The sequence below is a fragment of the Zerene cesonia genome, chromosome 29, assembly GCF_012273895.1.
Source record: "Zerene cesonia ecotype Mississippi chromosome 29, Zerene_cesonia_1.1, whole genome shotgun sequence".
Classification (NCBI taxonomy): domain Eukaryota; kingdom Metazoa; phylum Arthropoda; class Insecta; order Lepidoptera; family Pieridae; genus Zerene; species Zerene cesonia.
Window position 1 is genome coordinate 145,905 of NC_052130.1, and position 17,447 is coordinate 163,351.

Genomic DNA, 17,447 nt, shown 5'->3' on the forward strand with positions numbered 1-17,447 from the left:
TATCAAAATACTAGCTAATACTGCCCCGCGATTTCACCGCATAAGTCCGTACCCCGTAGGAATATCGGGATAAAAGTTGCTTATATGTTATTGCAATTGTCCAGCTGTCTATGTACCAAATTTCGTCGCAATCGGTTCAGTACTTTCTACGTGAAAGAGTAACAAACACACACATATCCTTACAAACTTTCGCATTTATAATATTTGTAGGAAGTAGGATTTGTGGAGACGAAAAGTACTTCTTTCGTTTCATTATGTGTCTGTGTGTGTATTAACAAGTACATAGCAGTGTGTGTATGTATGTGTAAATCCAATCGGCGCCGAAATTCAGTTTCGTGTATAATGTCACATGCTGTGTGCTTCCGCCTCCATCTTGGCATATATAAATACGAATTTCTATTATAATAAAATATAACTTTATTTGTCTCTGCACAACAATACATAACATTTACTACATGGAAAGTTTTATCATTATTTCTTACTAGGATTCCGCGGCTTCGTCCGCGTGAAATTCGGTTATATCGCTTTCATCTCCCTATTTCAACTCCTTCTACCCTTTTTTCGCGATAAAAATCATCCTATGTCCCTTTCCAAGTTCAGTTTTACCTTCATACCAATATACATCAAAATTGGTTCAGTGGTTTAGGCGTGAAAGCGTAACAGAGTTACTTTCGCATTCATAATATTAGTAGGGATTTTTATTTAATAGTTGTGTTTGTTATTTTTTTTCTTGTGTCGGTATTTTTAATACGTATGTGTGTATGTGTTTAAGATAGAATAAACTTAATTCCTATCTTTCTAAATGAATGTTGAAAGAAGAAAAAAATCTTTAATTTACGAGGTGCCGTAAGAATCTCTCTTCTCATTATTTTTCGCAGTGTTGTAATTCTTCGCTGCGGAAATAAATGGTCTTTGTTGATATAGTCTTCTCAACTCAGTTTATAAAATCTAGGCTATCTAACTGCTGAGTCAGAAGTTGTTTCTGCTTTTTAGATTGATCTACCTCGCATGTTAATAGATCGTCTAAATTTATGTTTCTTTTAATGTTTTTAATTGAATAATAATAATTTTTTTTTTACTCTCTGATATGTGAATGAAACATTTAATGTGAATTTAAATTTTTATTGATTTATAGACGCTCGTCTCGGCTCCACCCGGATAAACGAATCGGGATAATCAAATAAGGGAATCGGGATAACAAATAACAAATATCATATCGTTTGTCTGTTTGTTTAAACGCACTAATCTCGAGAACTATAGGTCAGATTTGAAAAATGCTTTCAGTGTTAGATAGCCCCTTTATTAAGGAAGGCTATAAGCTATATATGTACCACGAGCGACGCCGGGGCGGACCGCTAGTGTGTAATATTTATGATTATATACTGATGTACAACTGTTAATAAAGCCAAATAAATGAGAAGTGGTTATGGCATGAGTCTCTTGGGGACATATAACTAATAGACATAAATCAGCAATCAATTAGCTTATACAACAACATATATATAAATTACTTTCATACATTTACAATTAAGATATCGAAAAATGCAATCTTGTTGATATGAACCGTAACATACAAAGCGCTAATATAAACATACAATTTACGTTTACTTTTAATTTTATCGAAATTTACTAAGCTATTTTCGGATAATCAATATATTATACAGAAAAATATATGTATATTTTCGTTCAAGTATTGTATATTTCTCTCTGTTAGAATCTAAAATAAAACTTACGTAATTTTATACGTAATATATGAAATACATATTATATTTCTGTTCCGAAATCTTTCCGTTCGTGTGATATATGTTTCGATATATTAGAGTCTACTTCAATTCTAGTCATTATGAGACATTTAAAGACTGTATGTAAGCTGTTATAAAAATAGTTAATTATAGTAATAAACATATTTTATTTAGCTACATAATAAACCAGTTTATCTTCTCTATATATGTTTACTTATATATGTACTTTATAGCCAACACAACCTTTGGCTCTGCGCCAAGCAACGATCCGTTCTGTGAACTGTAACATTTGAACCTATAAGCACAAGGTGTTTCCGCGAGACCAATCTCAATATACGAGCTGTAGCTCAGGGCTTCACTCGAGCTTTTCATGGACTAGTATACAAAACTTAGTTCCATTGACCATAGTAAACACATACACACACAATCCCACCCGGGTTGATAGTATAATAATGGTTAAAGAGATTGTTTTTTTAATGGTACTTCTCCGGTGCCAGCTGGCTCAAATCGTGCCGAAGTATGCTCGACTACCACATAGTGGGGTGGTCCCAATTATAAGGGGTGTCTGAAAATAAGCGCTTTCTAATACCCTTGAGTCCTGGGCAGCAAAAGCTAGATAGAGACGCAGTCTTTTGTGTTATGTGAAAATGTTTGAAGCACTAAACGACTTTTTATTTATTTATTTTTTATATACAGGCGGAACATTCTGCATATTATTTGTGATAAATTTATGCAAAATTCGCTTGAGTTCAGATACTGATCTAGTCTGAAATACTAACTAAACTCAAACTCAAACATTTATTTATTCAATTAGACTTCTTAAAGAACACTTTTGAATCGTCATAACACACTTTTAACAATTACCACCGGTTCGGAAAGCAATTTCTACAGAGAAGAGCCAGAAAATCTGTAGTTGATCTTTTCGAATTATTTCAATTTTACATCTCGAATGAACTGAATTACTTAATATATCTGTTTATTGTCATGATTCATGAACGTTTGCGCTTTTTTAAGTATCATAAATGACTAAGAATGATTTACGCACATTCGTCATTTCTAGAATCCGTCTCTGTGGGATCGAGAAGTCTATAACTGAAACATTACAAAGTAGAAAAACTTTAAAAGTTTCTTTGTAAGAAGGAATATCTATTACATTTAGAAGTGAGATGAAAAACAGCCAATGTCTTACAGAGAAGAAGTGGGTGTCTATTGGTTTTGAGTTAACTTGTAAAAACAAATTAGATCCTTTCTATATGTAATACTAGCTGCGCCCCGCGGTTTCACCCCCGTAAGTCCGTATCCCCTAGGAATATCGAAATAAAAAGTAGCCTTTATGTTATTCCAGTTGTCTAGCTATCTACGTACCAAATTTCTTTGCAATCGGTTCAGTAGTTTATACGGGAAAGAGCAACAAACACACACACATCCTTACAAACTTTCGCATTTATAATATTAATAGGAAGGATTGTTTTTTTAGATATTTTGCTACATTATACTGTGAGAGTGTAGTTTGAATTTACTTCAAACATAAACCCTTATACATGAAACGTTTTACAATGCAATCGTTTCCTTTGTTAGCTAGAATATAGTGTTTATATTTAGATCCATATACTCATAAATATGTAACATTCAAGCAATCAACATAAATAAATACAATAGCTTATTCAAATTGAGATTCAGGCAACAAGGCAGCGCTACACGCTGTTTGCGGAGATTGGCAAACACCAGGTTTGGCTGACTCCGATCTATTTGCAGTGAAGTCTCTTAGTATAACTATATAAACATTAATTTTACATCTTGTTTGGTTGCTAAACTTTTCAGGATGCTACACAAATTTAAGTTCATATAGCAGTAGTGCTGGCTCAGTGGTTAGGACCTGAAAAGACAGGGGTTTGAGACTGAATAAGCGTACAAAAAATGACAAATGGCGTAACAGAGTAACAAACATACGCATACATCCATCCTCACTAACATTCGAGAAGTTAGAGAAATTCTACGCACTAATTAATTTACTGAAAAGCCTCAAAAAAAACTCTTACGCAACTCTGAAAGATATACAAAAACACAATTTACCCTTCTATACTTTATAACCAATATTGTGTGATGCACAATATAATTTATCGACTACATATCAGTAACACTGATGTGCACAAAAGCCTTTGTGCAAACGCAATAATTGAGGTAATGACTACGACATAGTTAATGGTTTCGTTAATCAGGGATGCAATTAATTGTGCCTTTGTTGTGTTCTGTTGGTGCTGTGTGGGAAATTTTAGGCATTTCCTATAATTAACATGTGATCTGTACTATTATCTTTATATGCAACTAAGTAGGAAAATTCAAAACTACTTCATCTTTTGTAATGCAATAATCGGTTATTATTTCAATAACATTAACTTCAAACATCTTTGTTCCCACATGAAAAAAAAGCAGCGAGAAAATGAAACGCAATTATTAAGACATACTTATCCGTGTGTTAGTCTGTCCGTCTGACTGTCACCAGGATGTATTATGTAGGCTAATAAACTGATAGTAATTAGGTGTCTGTGAAATGTCTAACATTTATTTAAAATAAGTATTCAGTTGTTCTATTCATTTATGTTGTAAATTTAAAACAAAAAGAAACACTTTCAAGTATATCATATTTGACATTTATAATCCACCAATTAAATGTGAACAACTCGTAAGTATATAACAGAAAAAGATTCCAGCCGTAATCCTCTCGACAGAACAACTCAGTATAACATTCAGTCGATGATTTATGCGATATAATGGCGTCTTATTTGTTTGAAAGAACAAATCGATTCTTTGATCACGTGCCTTCAATATTTCTGCGTGCTCCGTGACCAGGGTACGAATTGCTGCAGCGGCCATTTATAGGCATAATCGGAGGCATTTGAGATATTCTCTTTATATTGTTGGAGAACTTTATCAGTGGGTTTTTGATCTTCTGAATATTTATTTAGGTAGAAAGTAATGGTATTGGTAGGAATTATAATAGGTATTGTAATAGGTAATAGGTATTGGTGGTAGTATAAGTATTTTTGACGGTCGATTTTTGGGATACTGATGTTTTAAGATATTATCGATATAATTCATTAATTGACAAAAACATCCCATTTGTAATAAGAAAATGATAATTGCTTTCCTTCACGCCCTTTCATTTAGCTACAGGAAAGCCCTAGCTTTGATTTCATAGTGTACTTGTTTCACATGCATGTTTGTAAACAATTGATCATCAAAATATACATACATGGTCCCTTGCCCCGCAAGCAATAATGTAACATTTTCATCCACCTTCGTAAACTGAAACAAATTTCATCTCCATTAAACATCGAAAAATTGCATGGGTTCAGGGAGGTTTTAATGAATAACATGAGCACTCAATTAGGTGAAATAGCCTCAAGGAAACTTAATCAAAATTGCCGGCGACGCCGAGTCGCCTCCTCCGTCGAGACGAAGTAAACAGAAGTATGTCATGTTGTGTAATATTTCTCTTACGTGATAGAATATTCGAGAATAAACATTCTCTCTATAAACGTTATGAATTTGAGAAAGCTGTTATTGGATTTTAAAAGCAGTGGCTTCGGATAGTTCATAGGGTAAAGATGATATATGAATTGAAAATATTATCGCGAAGAAAAAATTAAAGTTTAACTTCAATTGAATAAGGAATCTGGTTACGAAAATTTGCTCCACAATACTGTACTATAATTTGAATGTACCTTAGATGTTGGCTAAAATATTAATGAATTCCAGCAGATGTGTAGGTATTTTAACTCTATAAATGTTATTATATTGAATTGCTTCTAGGTCTTTGTATTGATTATAATATTGGTAATTAACTGATTTACTCTACAATTAATTAAAATGTTTTCACTTGTTTCGGAATACCAAACTTGATGGTTATTGAATAAGATTATTATTTTAAAATGTTGGGAATATTGGTACAATAAAACAAATTTTTCAGAGGAAGAAGCTGGAGACTAATCACTTAATTAAATCTTTATTGTTACTGTAACCACATTTATGTCTAAGCGTGAGAGAATTTAAAATATGCATAATTTTTTTGAAATGTGTATTAATTTTTTTATGCATATAAATCTCAGACTTATGAATTTATAATCTTACTTAGATGTGTAGTTACAGTAGACGTTATGATAAAAATAATGTATAAACCTTTAACGTATTTTCAAGCGAATTCCGCTCCGCCTATATCTAGGTTTCAGCCTAAAACTAGATAGATATGAAAGTCAGCTTTGCTCTAGCGAATATTTGGCTGAACGTAGTTCTAATATTTTGATATGAGTGTGCTTTTCATTGTACATTTATGATGATACGTTATTACATTCAATGTTTATTTAATCTACTGAAAGGATTACGGAAATATAATTTGGTTTAAATGCTGATAATTAGTTACCTACTGTGTAAATAGTTATGAATTATAAATGTAATGTTTTTATAACTGTAATTATATATTTCATAAAAAAGAGAGCGACAGCGTTTATTTGTTATTCAAATTCAAAGGAAAAGTGTGATAAGAATGGAAGGAATTATGCGCGGAAAACCCCGAACTGTGACTGCGCAGGCTAAGCCGTGGGCGAAAGCTAGTAAAAATATATATCATAATATACGAGTATATTCTGCTAAAAGAGGACAAAACACACGATATACGTTACGAGTTTTATAATCCTCGTTTTGACTTCAAAAGCCCGCCATATAGAGAAGTTATAGCTGTTATTATATCCACGATACATGTCAACGTCGAGGCGTCAAAAACCCGTCACAGAGTGATCCCCTGCCGTTCGACACCAACACTTTTATACGACGCTTAAATTATCCCGCTATGTTGTTCGAGCGTAGTAAATATTGTATGAAAAGTGCAAAATTCATACGTAACACTGGAAAGCTGGGAATGTTCAACATTATGCAAACTGGACATGATGTATGTTTAGTTAAAATTATAATGGATTGATGATACACAGCTCAGAGGGAGGAAATTGTATTATGGTGTTTCAAATGATTTTGACTCGATTCAAATTCTACGTCACATTTTTTAGTTATAACTTACTTTATAACACCAATAATTAAATAAGAACAATCTTTACAACACCAATAATTAAATAAGAACAATATTAATTTTTATTCCATTTTAAAATTCTATTGAAAGGTACTCAAGCGCATATTCCTAAGCAATTATTACGTAAACTCAATTTCTAAGAGAAGCAAGTTAATGGCAAGGTTGTCAAAAGGCTAATACGGTCTTCTTGTACTGTATACTTATTAAATATTTTCGTCGCATTTAATTTTACAAATCCTACGAATAATAGACTGTTAACATTAAGAATATTTAATAAAAGTAATTTCGTTATCGTTTGCATTGCCACTCAACTGTACGATTAAAATCATTGTATTATATACACAGGATAAAAGAAATGAATTTACATTTGATGTTGGCTTTCAACCCGCTTCAAATGGTGCGCTTTGAAAGCGAAGCTAAATGATGGTTTTGGGATCGCTTGTAAATTCTATTTCAACGATGTCCGCAGTATCAGGTACAGAGGAGTATAGCATCATAAGGCTGTAATCCAGTCGGTATTAATTGCTTGTCCGATAGCTGTGATAATGGCCCTATGCATCGATGGAGTCGATTTATCACACATACAAGCGGTACAAACAACCTGTAGTATGAATTTCTATTCAATTTATAGTTTTATAACATTCGAATGCTTTATATATGAGATTTTTTATGAATAGAAAAAATTCGATAACGACTCCCGCCTCGTTCTTTATTTATTATTTAATTTTTTTTTCAATTAAGATGACTGTTTTCTTATGTGGCATAGAGGATGTATTTTATACACGCCCTTCATAGTTTCTGTTTGATAAATAGGTTAATAGATAATCATCTATGTTAAGATGATAATGGTCATTATAGTTGAAATGATTGGGTTTGATCTTTGCTCAGCATCAAACCCAATCATTTCAACTATAATGATCATTTTACTCGGATCAACAAGGAAACAAAAATAAATTATTATTTATGTGAAAATATTTAATCGAAAGGCTAATTTACGAAAGACTGTTCGTTAATAGAGCCGAATTATAATAAGTCTGAGCATGCGTATAAAAAGATAACCTCTCTCGTCCTCTTTTAAACATCACGCAGATAACATATTAAATTAAACAGAAAGAAACAACACGATAACTAAAATAATAAACTCCTCAATATAATAAAACTTCCAAACACTATCACACCTACAAGTTAAGTCAGAAACATTTAAAACTATGCAATCAGGAAAGCCTCATTAGTAGGGTCGCTCGGACCTCAGTAATTGGGGTCCTAAACAGGCAGTTTGTATGGAGGTGACATGTGTCAGGGATTAGATTGTATGCTGGATTTGGCGTGTGTTTGTTTTAGTTTATTCGCCTGCTTTTTGTGCAGAAATATAAATGTAGACGTCAACAAATGTGCGCATATTTTGGGTGTTGGTATGGTATTTGATTGAATTTCGTAAAATCTTTCTTTAAAATTACTGATTTAATGTTTATATGTAATTAAGGTTTTGTATGTTTCAGTATCACGCATATTAATTATGTTTCCTTAAATAAATAATAGTTTAAAAAAAACTAAAAAACACGCGTTAACAAAAATCATATTTTGCAAATTGAAAAATGGAATAATTTTATCAAATTAGTGTATTGTCATCGGTCCTCAATAAATCTACAAAGTTTGAACGAAATCTGGCCGTTTAAAGTGGGTCAAAATCGCGCCCAAAGAAGTCGGTTACATACAAACATACAGGTGAAGCTAATAAAAAGCGTGTAATATCAACATGACAGTAAATATAAATGTAATCATTTCAAAAACGTCTTTTGTCAAATTAGTCACGAGAGAAATATTCATTAAAAGGGTAGTTTATTACAAAATAAAGACCATTAATTTTAATTTGAAATAATTACCGTCGAGCTATTCGCCAGAGTTAATTAATATTTCTATTTCGAATACTTTGAATGTCGGATATTAAATTCTATAATAGGAAGAATTTATAATAGAGGCTTCTTTGAACCCGGGACCAGCAAAAGCCCGAAGAATGTAAAATATTGGAGAAAAACTTCTTTTGCGCTTTGTCTTTACGTTCTTATATAATGGTGCCTTCTGGGAAATACTTTTATTAAAACTCAAAGCTGATTATGTATTTGAAATAATGAAATCTGATAATTAACCTCAAGCATTCTATATGCTGCTTCTTGGAACTCTGATGTAACATGTAGTGTATATACTTTTATTTGAAAGCATAACTACCTCTACAGAACTGAATGTATTCATATGTATTAGCTAATAATAGCATATTGGACTATTGGGTCAAGCTCGTTATGGCGGCAATTTGCAGGGTCTTTTCTAGAGGGTCGTAGTGGAAAATTAACAGATAGTCAAGATTCAGGTTTAAGTGCTCACTTAGGCTAGGTACTAACTGCTCAATTTAGCAACTAGATATCTAGACTGTAGCCATTACAGCCAACAACAATAAACAACAATATTAGTCCAAATAAAGATGTGTTAAATTGTGTGGTTTACTAGCTAAAGTGATTGAAAAACAGTATGTCATCATTAGGTGGTCTAAACAGGATAAATTTCAATTCACTACTCCGTATTCGTTATCTATAACGTGCAGTAAGGGGCTATCTGATAGCTTGGGACGAGGGACTGTCTTTGTTCTAGTTTAAATTCATTGTGATGTTCATCACATTCAAGATGATACGAAACGTTACTTCTATACGGCATATTGTTTCGCATCCATAATGTTAGATTTTGATACGTGATTAAAACTATAACACAACTTCGTAGTTCTAAGAAAATTTTAAAGCATTTTAATACAGCGCCATCTAGTATCTACATAAGTAAGTTGTACTGGAAGCTAGACGACTGAAAAAAAATATATTTATGCATAGTCATTAATAACATAAGGTTCGACGTACCGTATTTTTAAAAGTTTTGAAACCACACCCTCCAAAGAAATAGGGTCATTAATGAGACAGCCGCGCCGTCAACTTAACTTTTAATTTGGTAGGAAGAGGAAATTGGGTTAACCTTCGGTATAATTAAGTAATAATAATTATGTATGTTAGAACATTATAACAGATTTCCTATTCGGAAATAGAAGTCACAGTAAATATTATATCGACTTAAAAATGTAATTCTTTTTCCAAAATAACAATTCATTTTATTTTGAGTTTGAGTTTATAATATTAGAACATAAATTGCTGAAACATCACAATTAACAAGCTCAATATTATTAAATACAAGAATTACTTAAACACTTTATGAATCACACAAATGATAAATACCTTAAACCGTATTTCGGTATCGTAAAGTGTTGCCAATCTTCGATAAATGCGAACGGTTGAACAGATAATTGTCGCGATGATTTATTGCTCTAGCCATATTGTTCAGTTTGTTTCGGGAATAAATATTTCATGTGATGTAATGTCAATGCGGAGATGTACGGGCTCTGTTTTATTTATTATCTGTTTGTATAAAGTTATATAGGTGTTTTACATTTATTCATAGCTATAAGTTGAGTAATTGTAGATACAATTAGACAGCGACTACTTCTATAATAATAGAATTTCTTTAAATATACATTTATAGTTTTCATTAGTTTCATTCTTGTGCTCTTAAAATAAATACATTAAAATTACAATATGATAGTGACATAATGACCGTCGTACTAACATCATACTGATATTTCTATATTCATATAGAATTGTTACTTCAGTAACAACACAAAATATAATTGGCATATTTACTTATTCAAAATGCCTTTTTTAAAAACTCAAGGAAATGGTCAAGAGATTGTATCGAGAACATGCTGAAAATACACAAAAGTCCACCGAATTACAGTCCATGCGAGGTGAAGCGAACATATTTCGAGTTTCGGCGTACTAATATTGTTAAGGAATTTTCGGTTAGCGCTCTTAGCAGAACCAACATTTTCAGTTTGAACGCGTATTTTTTCCAATTTCGAAAACCGAGGGCTTACAATCGATTCCCATGTACGCAACATGAAAGTTGAATGCACCTTATCTTATATAATAAGAAACAAAGAGAACTTTAAATTTCTACAACAGTAAATTCATAAGTCATATTAAACACATTTAACGTAAACAATCTACGCTAATCAGTGAAAAGAAACCTTCAAAAAATATTCATGAGTTGCGTTTCGTTTTTATCCCGGCTCAACCCGGGACCCACGGCCACTACGTTCTATGGTACCATAAATATTACATGCAAATAAAGTTGATCATAAAATAACCTCATGGCCGCATAATTCGGTTACAAAATAGCATTGGTAACAAAAGCGGCGAAAAGTAGGTCGTCAGGAAATGACGTAGAATTATTTAAGGTTGAAATCTACCTCTATCGATTTAAGGGTTTCACACTTGACTGTTTAGCATAAGGGGAGGTTAAAGGAGGTTTTGTACGCGTTTATTTGTGGTTCGTTATTGTTGAGGTTCTAGTTATAACCAGTTTCAATATTAGATATCAATCCTAAATCTACAAATCTTTATCTGTACATCTCTTGGGTTTAATAGATAGTTCGTTGTAAATCACTTCCTTATAGGAACCATGTATTCGTATACCATGTGTTCTCAGATCACATTTCATTATTGAAACCCAGCGTAAGAGTTGTTTACGGTCCGATCGCACTTAGTATTGTGGAGATGACAAGTGTTTTGTGATGCTACTTTGAAGATTTATTGAAAGTCTTTGAAACTTCAGATGAAATTGCTTATTTCGTGTTATACCCGTTACTTTACTTTTATAGATATTTACTAAATCAAGGACACGGATTAGTAAATAACAATACCTAGTGGTTCGCCCCGGCTTTATTCTAGATATACCACGGCGTAGAATGTTTGAAATCGGTTAAGGTTTTTTGTGATATAACGTACATACAAAAACACAAGTATTTTCTCTTTATAATATTAATTTACGTCTTACAAGTTTTCCACACCTATTTTTTAAATAGTTTAGTTATAACATACATAATATTATGTTATTTCCAAATCTCGTATTATAAATTTATTCGTAGCTTTAGCTATAACGTTGATGTGGTGTACCTTTGAGCAGACAGAGGAATTATTCTGTAACATAATTTCCATATACGGTATATCATGATATAAACAGTCTCCAAAAGAACATCATCATCTAAATAGTCAATTATTTAAAACCACCTGAATAAAGTATCGCAAAAGCGTATTTTTCAGCGGCTTGTTTCATTATTTACAAAACTCGTTTCCATTTTCCGCAGAGAAGGTAACGTGGCGGATATGAGAGCGGGTAATGTCTTCCTAGAATGCGATAAACTCGCGGCGTTTCAACTCGGTCGTGTTACCTTGTTCAGAGGCTAACGCTAATGATATCATGCCGAATTAACTTCCAGTTACAATACGCCATTTTAAGTTTTGTAATACTGTATCACCGGACATTATGAGGACGTAGAATAAACAAATAAATTTTAAGGTTTTCTACGATTATAAGGTTTCAATTAGTTCGAGAGTAATCCACACAACAATATATCCAAATATTAAAATAGAAACATTGTATATGCGAAATAAAGTCTGTCTGAACGTAAAATGGATCATTATGATTTTCATGTCCATGCTTATAAAATGGTGGTTATAAAATGTGGTTATACAAAACAAGCAACAAGACTTTTCAGTTCCCACAAGTCTGTTGTTTTTGTGTGTGAAAATATGTAAATATCATTTTCGTGTTGTGATTTTACGCGAGTATTATACATTTACAAATTAAAGACTTTTTAACGGGTTAGTAATATAATGAATAAATCGCGTTTAAAATTCGTTAAAACGTCTTTAAGTCCTAAATCTGTAAATATTTTTAACTGCCAACTTACATTTTTACGCTACATAAAACGCCGTCCAAGATACACAGATAACTTATAAAACCTCCTTTGAACGATATAAAGACGGCCATCGCAGCTGTCAGTTATATATGGTTTCCTGGAAGCCATGTAAGGCTTTAGCGCTGAATACCGCTCGATAGCGATCGGTGGATGCGACTTATTTATGACGTGAATTATTCATTGCTATTGATGGAGTTTTGAATAGACAGGGGCGTTTTAAGTTTCATGGGTGTGTGTTTGCCTATCCTTCTTCAAAACTGATGATCAGTATAGGTAAAATAGAATTGCTTTCTTCTCAAGGTGTCGAGTGGAGCATCGAAATAATTTTTAATGGGATGGCCAATACAAATGTTTTTATTTTAAATTTGTCACGTAAATGTTATTTTTTTGTAAAACAGATCGTTAGTTATGAATGTAAGAAACTTAGGCACATTACACACATCTTAAATAAAGTCAGTAATTAGGTTTTCTTATTATTAAATAACTTTTACATTTGTTTAAATATTTCAAGTGTCTAAAAACTCTAAATTCTCGGTTCATGAAGAACACTTTAAAATTGAGTTTGTAATTTCAAATAACATTTTAGTCCGTTGTCTGCAGTGCAACTTGGTTAAGCAGGACACGTCAGCTCGCGTGTACACGAAATTAAACTCTATCTCCAAATAGTATAGTACTATCTCGTTTGAATTAAAGAATTGCTAGATACCTTACATAAATTAAAAATATAATAGTTAGTACCAAAATATTATTTTTGATTATTAAATTACATTGTAATTCATTAGGCATAAGCGTTATTTTGCTTTGGAATAGAACTTAAAAAGAAACATCTTTGTAAAAAAAAGTTATAAATGTTTCGATAATAATTTTTATTTCACGTTGAAATATCGAAAGAAAGCCTGCAATATATGTTTTGTATAATATTTAACATACTAACATTTTATACGGTTAACTTTTTAATTTCAGGGAACAACGCCACAGTAAAATTCAACAGAAACAGCGTACACATAATTTAACAACAAAAAGACGTATAAAAACTAAAAGCACACATAATTTATTCAAGGGAATCCAATTTATTTGAGTCCAAATCCGACAATTCAATCTGACAGAAAAGTAAATCCTCGCAGATGCAGCGGCCAGCGAGCACATCTAAGCTATGTTATGTAATGCTTTGTTCAAATTTCATTTCCAATGTTTTCAACTGGTCCTCTCGCATTGATATTCATTGTGTTTCGTTTGAAAGAAAACCTATTCAAGACATACGTTTGTCTAGAAAAGTAGAAGGAATTGTTTGAGCTAAAAATGAAGGATTTTTTGAGATACAACAGTTTCATTAAACATTTGCTCATCTATGTTCTAGCTTTCTGCGCGTGGCTTTGCTCGAATACTAAAATTCTCATTCCCGTGGGATTTACGAATCTCAACCTATCTCTGTATCAAATTTCATCAAAATCGGAGTGCTAATCTTTCGGAAATCAAGCAAACAAACTCTTTAACTTTACATATTAGTATAGATGTAAAATATATATTAATAGGGCGCCAAGGCACGCGCATACGATAATAAGAATAGGAAATTACATTAATCAGAATTTATAAGTAACAGTAAAATGGGAAAAAGAAATAGTTTTGATGTAAAGAAAATTATTCAATTGGATGATCATTTATCAATCTTAAATTAATAGACTGCTAACGATACATTGCGAAGCATTATTCTGATTTTAAAAGCTTATTATTAAAATAAAATACAATGAAGAATTTAAAAGTTTTAAATTTAAATAATGTATGTGGTTACTTGAAAGATTAATTATAGCGTATATTAACCTTTCAGCTTTGTTTGGAGATATTAATTCCGACGTAAGTATTGTATTTAATTTGAAGCGAAGCGTGATATGAGTTACGTGTGTGTTGTTAACGTTTTATTATGAAGAGTATGTATTAAATATTTCATATTAACTTCAAAATATTACGCTCCGGTCGACGAATAATTCCAACCTCTGAAATACTGAAAAACTCACAAGGTGTTAAAGCGCTGTTAACAGACTTCAAAAGACCTAGGTTCTCAACTTAACTGAACCTTCGTGGTGGTGAACAAATGGTGAACGGATTTTGCTGATTATTTATTTTATCTAAAAGCTGTTGTCTCCCGTGTGGGGCTATGAAAATTTGATCTAGTCAAAAAATCCGACACTTAAAGGGCGATTGAGTTTTTTGTTAAAAATTATTATTGCACATTTAAGCATAACTGCTTTGTTCTTAGAAGCTTAGCTACTAAAATAGGACAAAAGCTAAGCTACTGTCTGTCTCTGGCTCTCCTTATTGCACTATAGTAAAACTGTAAGTACAATGAACGATTCTGTATAATTAAATAAATAAATAACAAAAATTAAAGAACACCCACGACGGTTACTATTACAAGTATTAGTTTCTTAAAGAAATTGATGAAGGAAAATATACTTACACAAAATAAGACCATCTCTCTTCTCTGTGGGTAAAATTATCCTCATTGATAGATAACATCCTCATAGAAAATTAATAGCTTATTAATAATCAAGTAGAATGATTATTTATATCTTCATTTATTTATACTTTATTGTTCCAGAACAAAACTGCAATAAAAACTTAATAAATTTACTTTCTTTTTCTTTCTTTCGATTTCTTCCAGACAACCAGATGTACGGAGAAAAATTACACAGAGGAGATGATTATTTTAAAAATATGAATATTTCACAGTGGACATTTTGTGTTTATTTTACTTTTGCGTTTTTATAATAATTGGAGAGTAAAGTACTTCGCCGGCTATTGCGAATTAATTGAAATAAAAAAACTTTTTTCATTATGAACCGTTTTTAAAATTAATCCTTGTAAATAGCTGGTGATGTAGACTTGGTGGAACTTTGTTTTATTTAATTAGGACTTGATGAGAGACTCGAAATGTAAGTACCTTGTTTTAGCGTTATATTTTATAAGGGGATAATTATAATCTTAGATTAGAAGGTAGAAATTGAAAAATAGTTCGATGGTAAGTTTTTTTTTTTGTATAAAGAAGATTTTGGACTCTTTCTGTACTTAAATTTTCGATCGACTACAAACGAAGAGGAGATTCTCAATTTGACTGTGTTTTTTGGGTTTGTTATCTCCGAATTTTTGATTGAGTGAACCGATTTTGATTAATCTTGTTTTATTATAACAGCTGCCTACCGTGTGGTTCCGTTTAAATTGATCTCGTTTGACATTTTAGACGGTTTGGTTTTTTTTTAACAATTGCTGTTATCTATACAAATATTATAATAAATCATTAAAAAAAATTGAGCGGACTTCGAAACCACTCAAAAGCGAAAAATAAATGTTTTGGAGCCAATCAAACTTGGAACTTATAAAATAAGTTTATATATGAATTAAAACACATTAAAATCAAACGGATTTCGATTCAAAGGTATCAAGTTAAAACTTCTAACAAAAACATAAAGAAGTATTTTATTATTAGCAAAAGTTTGAATAATATAACATTTCAACCACAATTTATATTAATGATATTATATTTTTTCTAGCACGTTTTCACCTGTTCACGTCACTTATGTTTATTTAATTTAGAAAATATATTACGGGACATATGAGTTATAACCTAATTTATTAAGCGTGACTCGTTTCCTACTGTTCAATGTACATCACACGTTGGAGGGTGACAGTCTTCTCGTGATCTCTTTGAAACGGTTCAATGAACATCAAACATGATTTAGTTATATAACTTAAGAGATGACATACGAGGATTATGAATAAACAGATTTTCGCAGTGCGTATGTTGTTTAAACAAAGCAATATTGTCAGGCAGGCATCGATAAATTCACTTATATATAACTCTTTCTAAACTAATATTATAAAAAGAAAACAATTGTCTTTTTGTATGTATGTTTGTATGTATTTCAAATATTATTTTACCTTTAATAGGCTGCATCCTCACGATGTTTTCCTTCACCGTATGAGCAATTCGTTGTTTGCCCCAGCAAACAACGAATTGCAAATAAAGGAGTCGAAAAATAAAATATTGATGTCTGTTATTAATAAAATTTTATGCACATTAGGTTTTAATGAGCATTAAATATTATTAATGTCGTTAATTCATCGAAGTTGTTCTTATTTAAATGAATTTACTTAACGTATAAGGGTTGTCTCGACTTAAGATAACGTTCAGCATAAAACAATATTTTCCAACTCAAATATAACTTTGCAATATCGAATGGAGATTTCTGCCAAATCTTGTTATATCGCCAGTACACTAACAGAGCACTACCGATGACCCAGAAACCCGATCTAGGCAGACTGAGAGCTTTTATCTGGCTATTATCGTGATGTCTGGATTATGAGATTGAACTAGATAATGTTTAAAGAGCATACTTCAGTTAGTGGAGAGTTTACCGGCATCTAAATTCTGATTACCTTTTGTTGAAATATTTTCATTGATCAATTAGAATGGTGTTATATTAGATTTGATTGAATAATTGTGATTTAAGGCAGATATTATTTTATTAATTTAAACTTAGTTTAATTTGCTTCTATATAAATAATTAAATAAATAGATAATTCGAATATATAAAGTGAAGTCCCATATCTCCTAGTGCAGTATGAAGCAGATGATATAGGTACATAATATGTTTCACTGATCGTTTTTATTTATAGATACGTAAAGAAAAAAAGAAAGAAAATTCCGCTAGAGGGCGTAAACAAGTAAACAGAAGATTAAGTAGCTCCGTGATTAAAAATTATTTAAAAATAGACTGAA

General features: G+C 31.7%; 1 protein-coding gene across 1 annotated transcript in view; it reads left to right on the forward strand.

The window, feature by feature from the left end:
* The window catches only part of LOC119837758 (complexin), a 156,977-nt gene that overhangs the window by 40,913 nt on the left and 98,617 nt on the right, over positions 1-17,447 (forward strand). The window lies entirely within an intron of this gene.